Raw genomic sequence first — 8,603 nt, forward strand, 5'->3', positions numbered from 1 at the left:
TAGTAAACAAACTGTAGTAACTACACTAGTAACAAAGAGGAACGAAGATTTTCCCACCAACTGCTTTTTATTCTGGAAAAGAATGAGTATATAAAAATGAATATTCATAATTTTAAAAAAAATAAAGATTTTGGCTAAGTGTTTAGGAAGAACAAAGTACTTGTAATACTGCAATAGGTTAATGACTGGAAGGGGAAAAGAGCCACTTCATGTACTTTCTGAATAGAAAATTAACAGATTAATCAAGACTGTTAACAATTGGAAATCATCAGGCTTTGATTGGCTGAGGAATTACAAAATAGATATGTGAAAATTTATTTTCTGAATAGGCATTAATTTTGCATAGTTAAAAATTGGAAATATACAGAAGAGTGTATTTCAAATTTACCTCCCACTGTGTTCCCCAGCCATCATCTTTCCTTTCCATCATCTTTCCTCCCTGGGGGCAACTCATACTTTCCACTTCTTGGCTATGCTTCTAAAAATATGTTCTAAATATGCAGATGTACTGCTTTTAAATCCAATATTTTAATGTTTGTTATTTTGAGTTATTTTGCAGTTATAGGAAATAATACAGAGAGATTCCATGAACTCGTTAGCCAGTTTTCCCCATTGGTAACTTACAGTATAGTGCTACGTGGTACTATATTTTATGGTGCAGTATCACAGCCTTAACCCCTGGCAACCATTAATCTCTTCTCCATTTCTATAATTTTGTCATTTCAAGAATTTCCTATTTATGGAATCATACAGATTGTAAGATTTTGAGATTGGCTTTTTTGTTTCAGTACAATTCTCTGCAGATTGTTGCATGAATCTATAGTTTTTTCCTTTTTATTGCCGAGTAGTATTCCATGGTATGGTTGCATCACTGTTTAACCATTCACCCATTGAACAACACCTGGGTTGTTTCCTGTTTCTGACTATAATGAATAATGCTGAGCGTTATTATGAAGGCTATAAGTATTCATGTAGAGTTTGTTGAGTAAATGTAGGTGTTCATTTCCCTGGAAAAAGTGCTCAGGAGTGTAATCGCTGGGTCATATGTAGCTGCATGTTTAATTTTTTCCAGAGTGTTTTTCCAGATTGTTTTCCACAGTGGCTCTGCCATGTTACATTTTTACTAGCAATGTGAATGATTCAGTTTCTCCACATCCTCACCAGCATTTGGTGTCGTCACTATTTGTTATTTTAGCCATTATGATAGTTATGTAAGTAGTATCTCATTGTGGTTTTACTTTGCATTCCCATAATGGGTAGTGATCTTTCCATGTGCTAATTTGCCATGTGTATATCCTCTTTGGTGAAATATCTCTAAATATCTTTTGCCTATTTTCTAATTGGATTGAGTTTTTTACGGTTGAGTTTTAAACATTTATAATGTATTCTAGATTCCAGTTCTTCATTAGGTATATGATCTGTAAATATTTTCTCCCCATCTTCAGTTTGTCTTTTGATCCTCTTAACAGGGTTTTTAGCAGAGCGAATGTTTTTAATTTTAATGAAGTCTACTTTATTAGTTTTTCATCTTATGAATCATGTTTTCATGTTTTAGCTAAAAGTTTAGCGTTTTTGAAAAGTTTTATAGTTTTTATAGTTTTATGTTTTACATTTAAGTTCAAGATTCATTTTTAGTTAATTTTTGCAGAAAGCATAAGACACGTTGAGCTTCAATTTTCTTTTCCAAGACGTCCGATGGCTTGGAGCAATATTTGTTCTAAAGGCTATCTTTCCTCTGTTGAATTGCTTTTGCTTCTATGTCAAAAATCAGTTTCCAAAGGAGTAGACTGATTCTCTCTGCTTTATTCTTCTGTTAAGATTTTTTTTTAAGCTGTTCTAGGGACTGTGCCTTTCCGTATAGATTATAGAATAAACTCATCTCTGTCTACAAAAAACCTTATTGGGACTTTGGTAGGGACTTCATTAAACCAGCAGATCAATTTAAAGAGATCTGACATCTTTACTAGGTTGAATCTTCCAATCCGTGAACACAGTATGTCTCTTTGTTTATTTCGATCTTTGATTTCTTTCATCAACATTTTATAGTTTTCAACCTATAAGTCTTATACCTATACCTAGATATTTCTTTTTTGAGTGATTGTTATTGATACTGTATTTTAAATTTTGGTTTCCATATACTCATTACAGGTACACAGAAATACTGTAGACTTTTGTATGTATATCTTGTATATTGAGGCCTTGTTGAACTCTTTAAATGGTTCTAGGAACTTGTTTGTTTATTTGTTTTTGTTTGTAGATTTCTAGGGATTTTCCATAGAAAATTAGGTCATCTGAAAATAGAAGTAGTTTTCTTTCTTCTATTCCAATCTTTTCTTGCCTTATTGTACTGGCTAGAAATTCCAGCACAATTTGAAGATGAGTAGTGAGAACAATTTTGTATTTTCCCAAGTGCTTAGAGGAAAGCATTTCATCTTCCACTATTACTATCATATTAACTGTAGCTTTTTTTATAAATGCTCATTATCAAATTGAGAAAGTTCCTCTTCATTCCCATTTTCTATGAGCTTTTTTAAAAATCATGAATAGCTGTTGAATTTTGTCAAATGCCTTTTCTTTATTAATTGATGAGATCATATGAGTTTTCTACTTTAATATATTACTATGATGGATAACATTGATTGATTTTTAAGTATCAAGCCAGCCTTTCATCCCTGATATAAACTCACTCGGTCATAGTGTGTACTTCTTTTTATATATCACTGATTTTTATTTGCTAATATTTTGTTGAGTTTTTTTACAACTATATTCATGAGGGATATTTGTCTGCAGATTTCTTTTTTTAGTAGTGTCTTTTTCTGGTTTTGGTATCAGAGTACTATTAGCTTCATAAAATGAATGGGAAGTGTTCATTCCTCATCCTTTTTCTGAAAGGGACCACAGAGTTGGTACTAATTCTTTTTTTTTTTATGTTTATTTTCATGTTTATTTATTTATTTTTGGGAGAGAGAGAGAGAGAGAGAGAGAGAGCAAGTAGGGGAGGGGCAGAGAGAGAGGGAGACACAGAATCCAAAGCAGGCTCCAGGCTCTGAGCTGTCAGCACAGAACCTGACACGGGACTGGAACTCACAAAATATGAAATTGTGACCTGACCCAAAGTTGGATGCTTAACTGCTTACCCACTTAACCAACTGAGCCACCCAGGCACCCCTGGTACTAATCCTTTAAATGTATGATAGAGGTTTTAGGAGTTCTCTCAACCCAGATATTGCTTTTTGGAAGCTGTAAAGTTATGAATTAAATTTCTTTAATAGTTACATGGTTGTTCTTATTATCTATTTCATATTGGGTATATTTGGGTAGTTTATATTTTTCAAGGAATTGGTCCATTTCATTTAAGTTGTCCAATGTATGAGTGTAGAGTTGTTCATCGTATTTTCTAACTGCCCTTTTAATGTCTTCAGGGCCTACAGTAATATCTTCTGTTTTATTCCCGATTTTGATCATTTGGATTTTCTTTTTTTTTAGTTTTGCTAGAAACTGAGTTTTACTGATACTTTCAAAGAACCAGCTTTACATTTCATTCATTTTCTCTATTGTTTTCTGTTTCAATTCCATTGATTTCTGTTCTGATTTTTGCTTTGGGTTTATTTTGCTTTTTTTGTTTGTTTGTTTGTTTTTAGATTCTTAAAATAAGAGATTATTGATCTGAGATTTTCCTCTCTTCTAATGTACTCTTTTTAGTGCTACAAATTTCCTTCTCAGGACTGCTTTACCTGTGTCCCACATGTTCTGAAATGTTGTATTTTCATTTTCACTCTGTTAAATAAATGTATTTTTAAAATTTCCCTTGAGATTTCCTCTTTGATTAATGGATTATGTAGAAATTTGTTGTTTTGTTCCAAGTGTTGGGCATTTTCTGGTTTTCTTTGTGGTATTGATTTCTAGTTTGATTTCCTTGTAGTTGGAGGAAATGCTCTGTATGATTTGTTGTTTTAGATTTCTTGAGATTTGATTTATGAACCAGGATAGTCCTTCTTGGTGTATGTTCCATGGGCATTTGAAAAGACTGTACAAGTGCCCCTGCGTGGCCCAGTCACTTGAGCGTCTGGCTCTTGATTTCGGCTCAGGTCATGATCTTGCTATTCATGAGATTGAGCCCCACATTGGGCTCTTGTGTTAACAGCGTGGAGCCTGCTTGGGGTTCTCTCTTTCTCTCTCTCTCTCTGTCCCTCCCCTGCTCATGCTCTCTATCTCAAAATAAATAAAATAAACATTAAAAAAAAAGTTGTACATTCTTCTGTTCTTGGGTGGAGTGTTCCATAGATGTCAGTTACAGCCTGTTGGGTGATGTTGTTATTGATCCTTGCTGATTTATTGTCTAGTTGTTCTATCAGTTCTTAATAGAGGGGTGTTGAGGTCTTCAACTATAAGTGTATGTTTGCCTATTTCTCTTTTCAGTTCACCAGCTTTTGTTTTATGTAATTTGCAGCTCTCCTATTTGGTGTATTGCACAGTAGTCTCTGGGTATATTGACCATTTAATCATCTTATAATGCCCCTTTCTATCAATTTTCTTTGATCTGAAGCCTACTTTATCTAATATTAATGATGCTACTCTTGTTTTCAACAATATTTGCATGATGTATCTTTTTTTTTCATTCTTAAACTTTGAAACTGCTTATATCATATATTTGATAAAGGACCCTAAATATAAATGACTGATAATGTGTGAGGCTTAGTAGGACAGTCCTCGACCTTAGAAATATTCTTTGGCTCCAAGTGTGTGCTAGAACAGGAGAGGGCTAAAGGGAGGATTCAAGTGTATAGGACAGGGCCATCCCATCTATGGACATGTTGTGCACTGCAGCCTGCTGCCGTAGGTGATAGTTCTGGGAAGGGACAATAGAAACCTCTGTGGATAATTGCATATAAACCAAAGGACTTCTTCCCACTGCCTGTCATCACCGCCTACCCATGGCCTGGAATGGAACTCTTGGAACTCTGACCCTACCCAAGGGAGTGGGGAAAAAACTTGAAGAAAGACTGAAGCCTTGAAAGTGAAATAAAAAGATGTGCTGATCTGGGGCCTGTTTGCCCTTAGATGCAAACCCCATGCCCTTCCCCTGTTTGCCTCCATGTTGCAGAAGGGCTAAGCCCTGAAGGGTGTTTTCCTGGTTCTCATGATGGCAGGAGTCTACATTTGGCTAAATGTCAGGCACTGGCAGGAGATCAGAGGGCAGGAGGAGAGGAGAACCTATGTACATTTCCCCCTTTTCCCTGCCATAAAGGACTACTTGGCAGTAGCTGTTTCTCCTCTGTGGCCATAGCTCCCAGGTTGGCCACAGCTCCCAGTTTGGCCATACTTTTGGGTCCCTGGGCTCCAGTAACCCTCTCTACTCCCCTTATTTCTCCAGCAAGGGTCTATGCTCACTTCACCAACTCCTGTTTAGCTTCTGAGTTCTTCCATTGCCTGTGTTATCCTTTCCTTGTGTTTAGTTGTCTGTTTGGAAAAACTTGAAGTGGTCTCTATTTTCCTAGTTAGCCCCTGATGCAAACAAAAGGGTTTAGAGGAAATGTGCAATGTGGTATTTCTTACACACTTGGTTTTGTAGTTTCTCTTTCTTTTCTTTTTTTTTTTTTAATTTTTAAATATTTATTTATTTTTGAGAGAAAGAATGTGAGCAGGGGAGGGGCAGAGAGAGAGGGAGACACAGAATCTGAAGCAGGCTTCAGGCTCCAAGCTGTCAGCACAGAGCCCTACCTGGGGCTCAAACTAACAAACCATGACCTGAGCTGAAGTCCAGTGCTTAACAGACTGAACTACCCAGGCGCCCTGTAGTTTCTGTTTTATATCCACTATGTTATTATCAAATTTACCTATCCTGTTCTCGTAAGCTGGCTGTTTGCTATTTACTATTTACATCATAAATACTATTTACATCAATGTATAATCCTTCCCAGACAACTGTCATTTTAAAGTGATTTTTCTGGGGAGGCTGGCTTGAGGCAAAGATGGCCTTTCAGATCACAAGGTCTATTCTACCTTTGTCCCTATTGTTTATAAGCACAGCATTTTTCTTTGTAGATTGAATAGATCATCCTCACAGAATATGGGAAAGCTCTGGCAAGAGCTTCCACATTCCCCACCTCCCTTGAGCTCCAGCCCCTACAAGCCACAACACATCTGAATTAAGGCAGTCCCAGTCAGAGTCTTTAGGTGGCACAGACATGTCATTGAGGGGCCACACGTAAAGCTATTATCAGTCATTAACCGCCTCACGAATTGGTTTGTTAGGTAGGTGTTCTATGTGACAATCCTAGACTGAAGTTTTGATTGGATGAGGAGTTAAGGCAAGGATGCAAGCACCACCCAAGGAGCAAGGCAATTAGGAGACAATGCCCTCCTAAGAGGGTTAGCCTGGAGCCTAATAAACTCAAGGGCAAGGGCACCTGGGTGGCTCAGTCATTTGAGCATCTGACTCTTGATTTCAGCTCGGGTCATGATCTTGCAATTCGTGGGATGGAGCCCTGCACTGGGCTCTGCACTGTCATGACAGCAAGGAGCCTGTTTGGGATTCTCTCTCTCTGCCCCTCCCCTGCATGCCCCTTGAGCACAGGTGCTCGCTCTCACTCTGTCTCTGTCTCTCTAAATGAATAAACTTAAAAACAAAAAAAAACAAAAAACTTAAGGACAAATCAGCACTTTGTTGCTTTTGGTCAAAAAAAACATCGCTAAACGTTCAGAGCAAAGAGCAAGTACAAGGCATTCTTCTGAAAAGGTTTTAACATTTCAGACAGGACAGAATGAAAGGAAGTTTCCTAATATAATATACACATTGTTTTGGAAGTGGTTTTATGAGAATGATCATCAGAACAATTCACTGCTGTGTCACACAGATTATAATCTGCAATAACTTTCAGTGTGTTCTCCTGAAGTACTGATGCAAAAAAAAAAAAAATTCATTCGTTTATTTGATACTTAGTATGTTGTGCCAGGTTTTTTGAGAATTATGTACACATCTACGCTTGAAATAAAATAATTTATGTTTTTTGGGGCACCTGGGTAGTTCAGTCCGTTAAGCGACCTACTTCAGCTCAAGTCATGATATCGTGGCTCATGGGTTTGAGCCCCACTTTGGGCTCTGTGCTGACAGCCCAGAGCCTGGAGCCTGCTTCAGATACTGTGTCTCCCTCTCTCTCTGCTCCTCCCCCACTCACGCTCTCTCTTTCTGTCTCTCAAAAGTAAATAAACATTTTAAAAAAATTTTAAGGGGCGCCTGGGTGTCTCAGTCGGTTAAGCGACCGACTTCAGCCCAGGTCACGATCTCACAGTTCGTGAGTTCAAGCCCCGCGTTGGGCTCTGTGCTGATAGTCTGGAGCCTGTTTCAGATTCTGTGTCTCCCTCTCTCTCTGCCCCTCCCCTGCTCATGCTCTATCTCTCTCTGTCTCAAAAATAAATAAAAACATTAAAAAAAATTAAACATTAAAAAAAATTTTAAGTAATTTGTGTTTTCTAAAATTGTTCTTTACAGAATATTCTTCAAAGTCTTCTTCTCCCTCTAACTTCCCACACTTACTTTAGGACACAGAGAGGTAGTATAAAATGTCTTCTAGCGGAGAAGCCGATGGGCATCGCTCTTTTGAAACGGGTGTTCGGGTTTATTTGTTTTTATGTTATCAGAAGCATATACAGATTTGGGAACAAGTTTGAATCAAGATTTGTTTAAATTTGTATTAAGTTTATGCCTTTTGTATTCACATAAAGTATTTTGTTAAAAAAAAAAAAAGAACAGTAACAACTCTCTTGGATTGAGACTGGAACATAAATTAGCAACATCTATAAACAATTTCGTGTTTCCAGTGCCTGGGTTCAGACTCAGCTCAGGCACTAAGTACAAGTGTGACCTCGAGGAAGTTAAACTTTCCAAACCTTTAGGATGTGGATAATCGGTCACTCCCTCACAAATTTGTCGGGAGGTGTAAATTTGGAAATGCATGTGAAAAGTCTTGCCATATTTTCTTATCACTGAGTTTGTGAACCTGTTTGGGGGAGGAGATGCATATGAATTGAGAACAGAAAATCTTGATCAAAGAAAAGAATTTCTTACAAGAATGGAAAAGATCAAGCCTGAGGCTTCAAAAATAGCTAATCCAATCAGAATGTGAATTTGAATTCACCTCACTCCATTCCCTAGATATTTAGCAGTTTTCTAAGATTTGAAGGGTCAAATTTGTAATTTCATGGGCTTTCAGTCTGCTCAGGGCTGAGTCCTTTAAGCAGAGACTCACGAATGACAAATATCACCACACCACCTGAGGAAACGTACGTGCAGCCTAGGCCAGCGAGTCGGAGCTCCTCAGTTGGGCTGCAGGTTTGGACTGGGAGGAGGTGTTACGACTCCTCCTCCCCTTCCCAGTCCGCAACTCCCCCGCCCCCGCCAACTACTTCGGGCCTCTTAGCGCCTTTCTCCGGCCGGCCCGCCCTTCCTCCGGGTGTCAGAGCAGGGCGCAGGAGGCGGGCCCAGCGCAGACGGGCTGCGCCTCCGCAGCCGGAGGGAGGAGGGCGGGAAGGCGGGCGGCGGAGGAGGAGGAGGAGGAGGAGGAGGCGGGGACTACGCCGGGCGGTAGCTGGCTCCGAGCGCG

The sequence above is a fragment of the Acinonyx jubatus genome, chromosome A1, assembly GCF_027475565.1.
Source record: "Acinonyx jubatus isolate Ajub_Pintada_27869175 chromosome A1, VMU_Ajub_asm_v1.0, whole genome shotgun sequence".
Lineage (NCBI taxonomy): Eukaryota > Metazoa > Chordata > Mammalia > Carnivora > Felidae > Acinonyx > Acinonyx jubatus.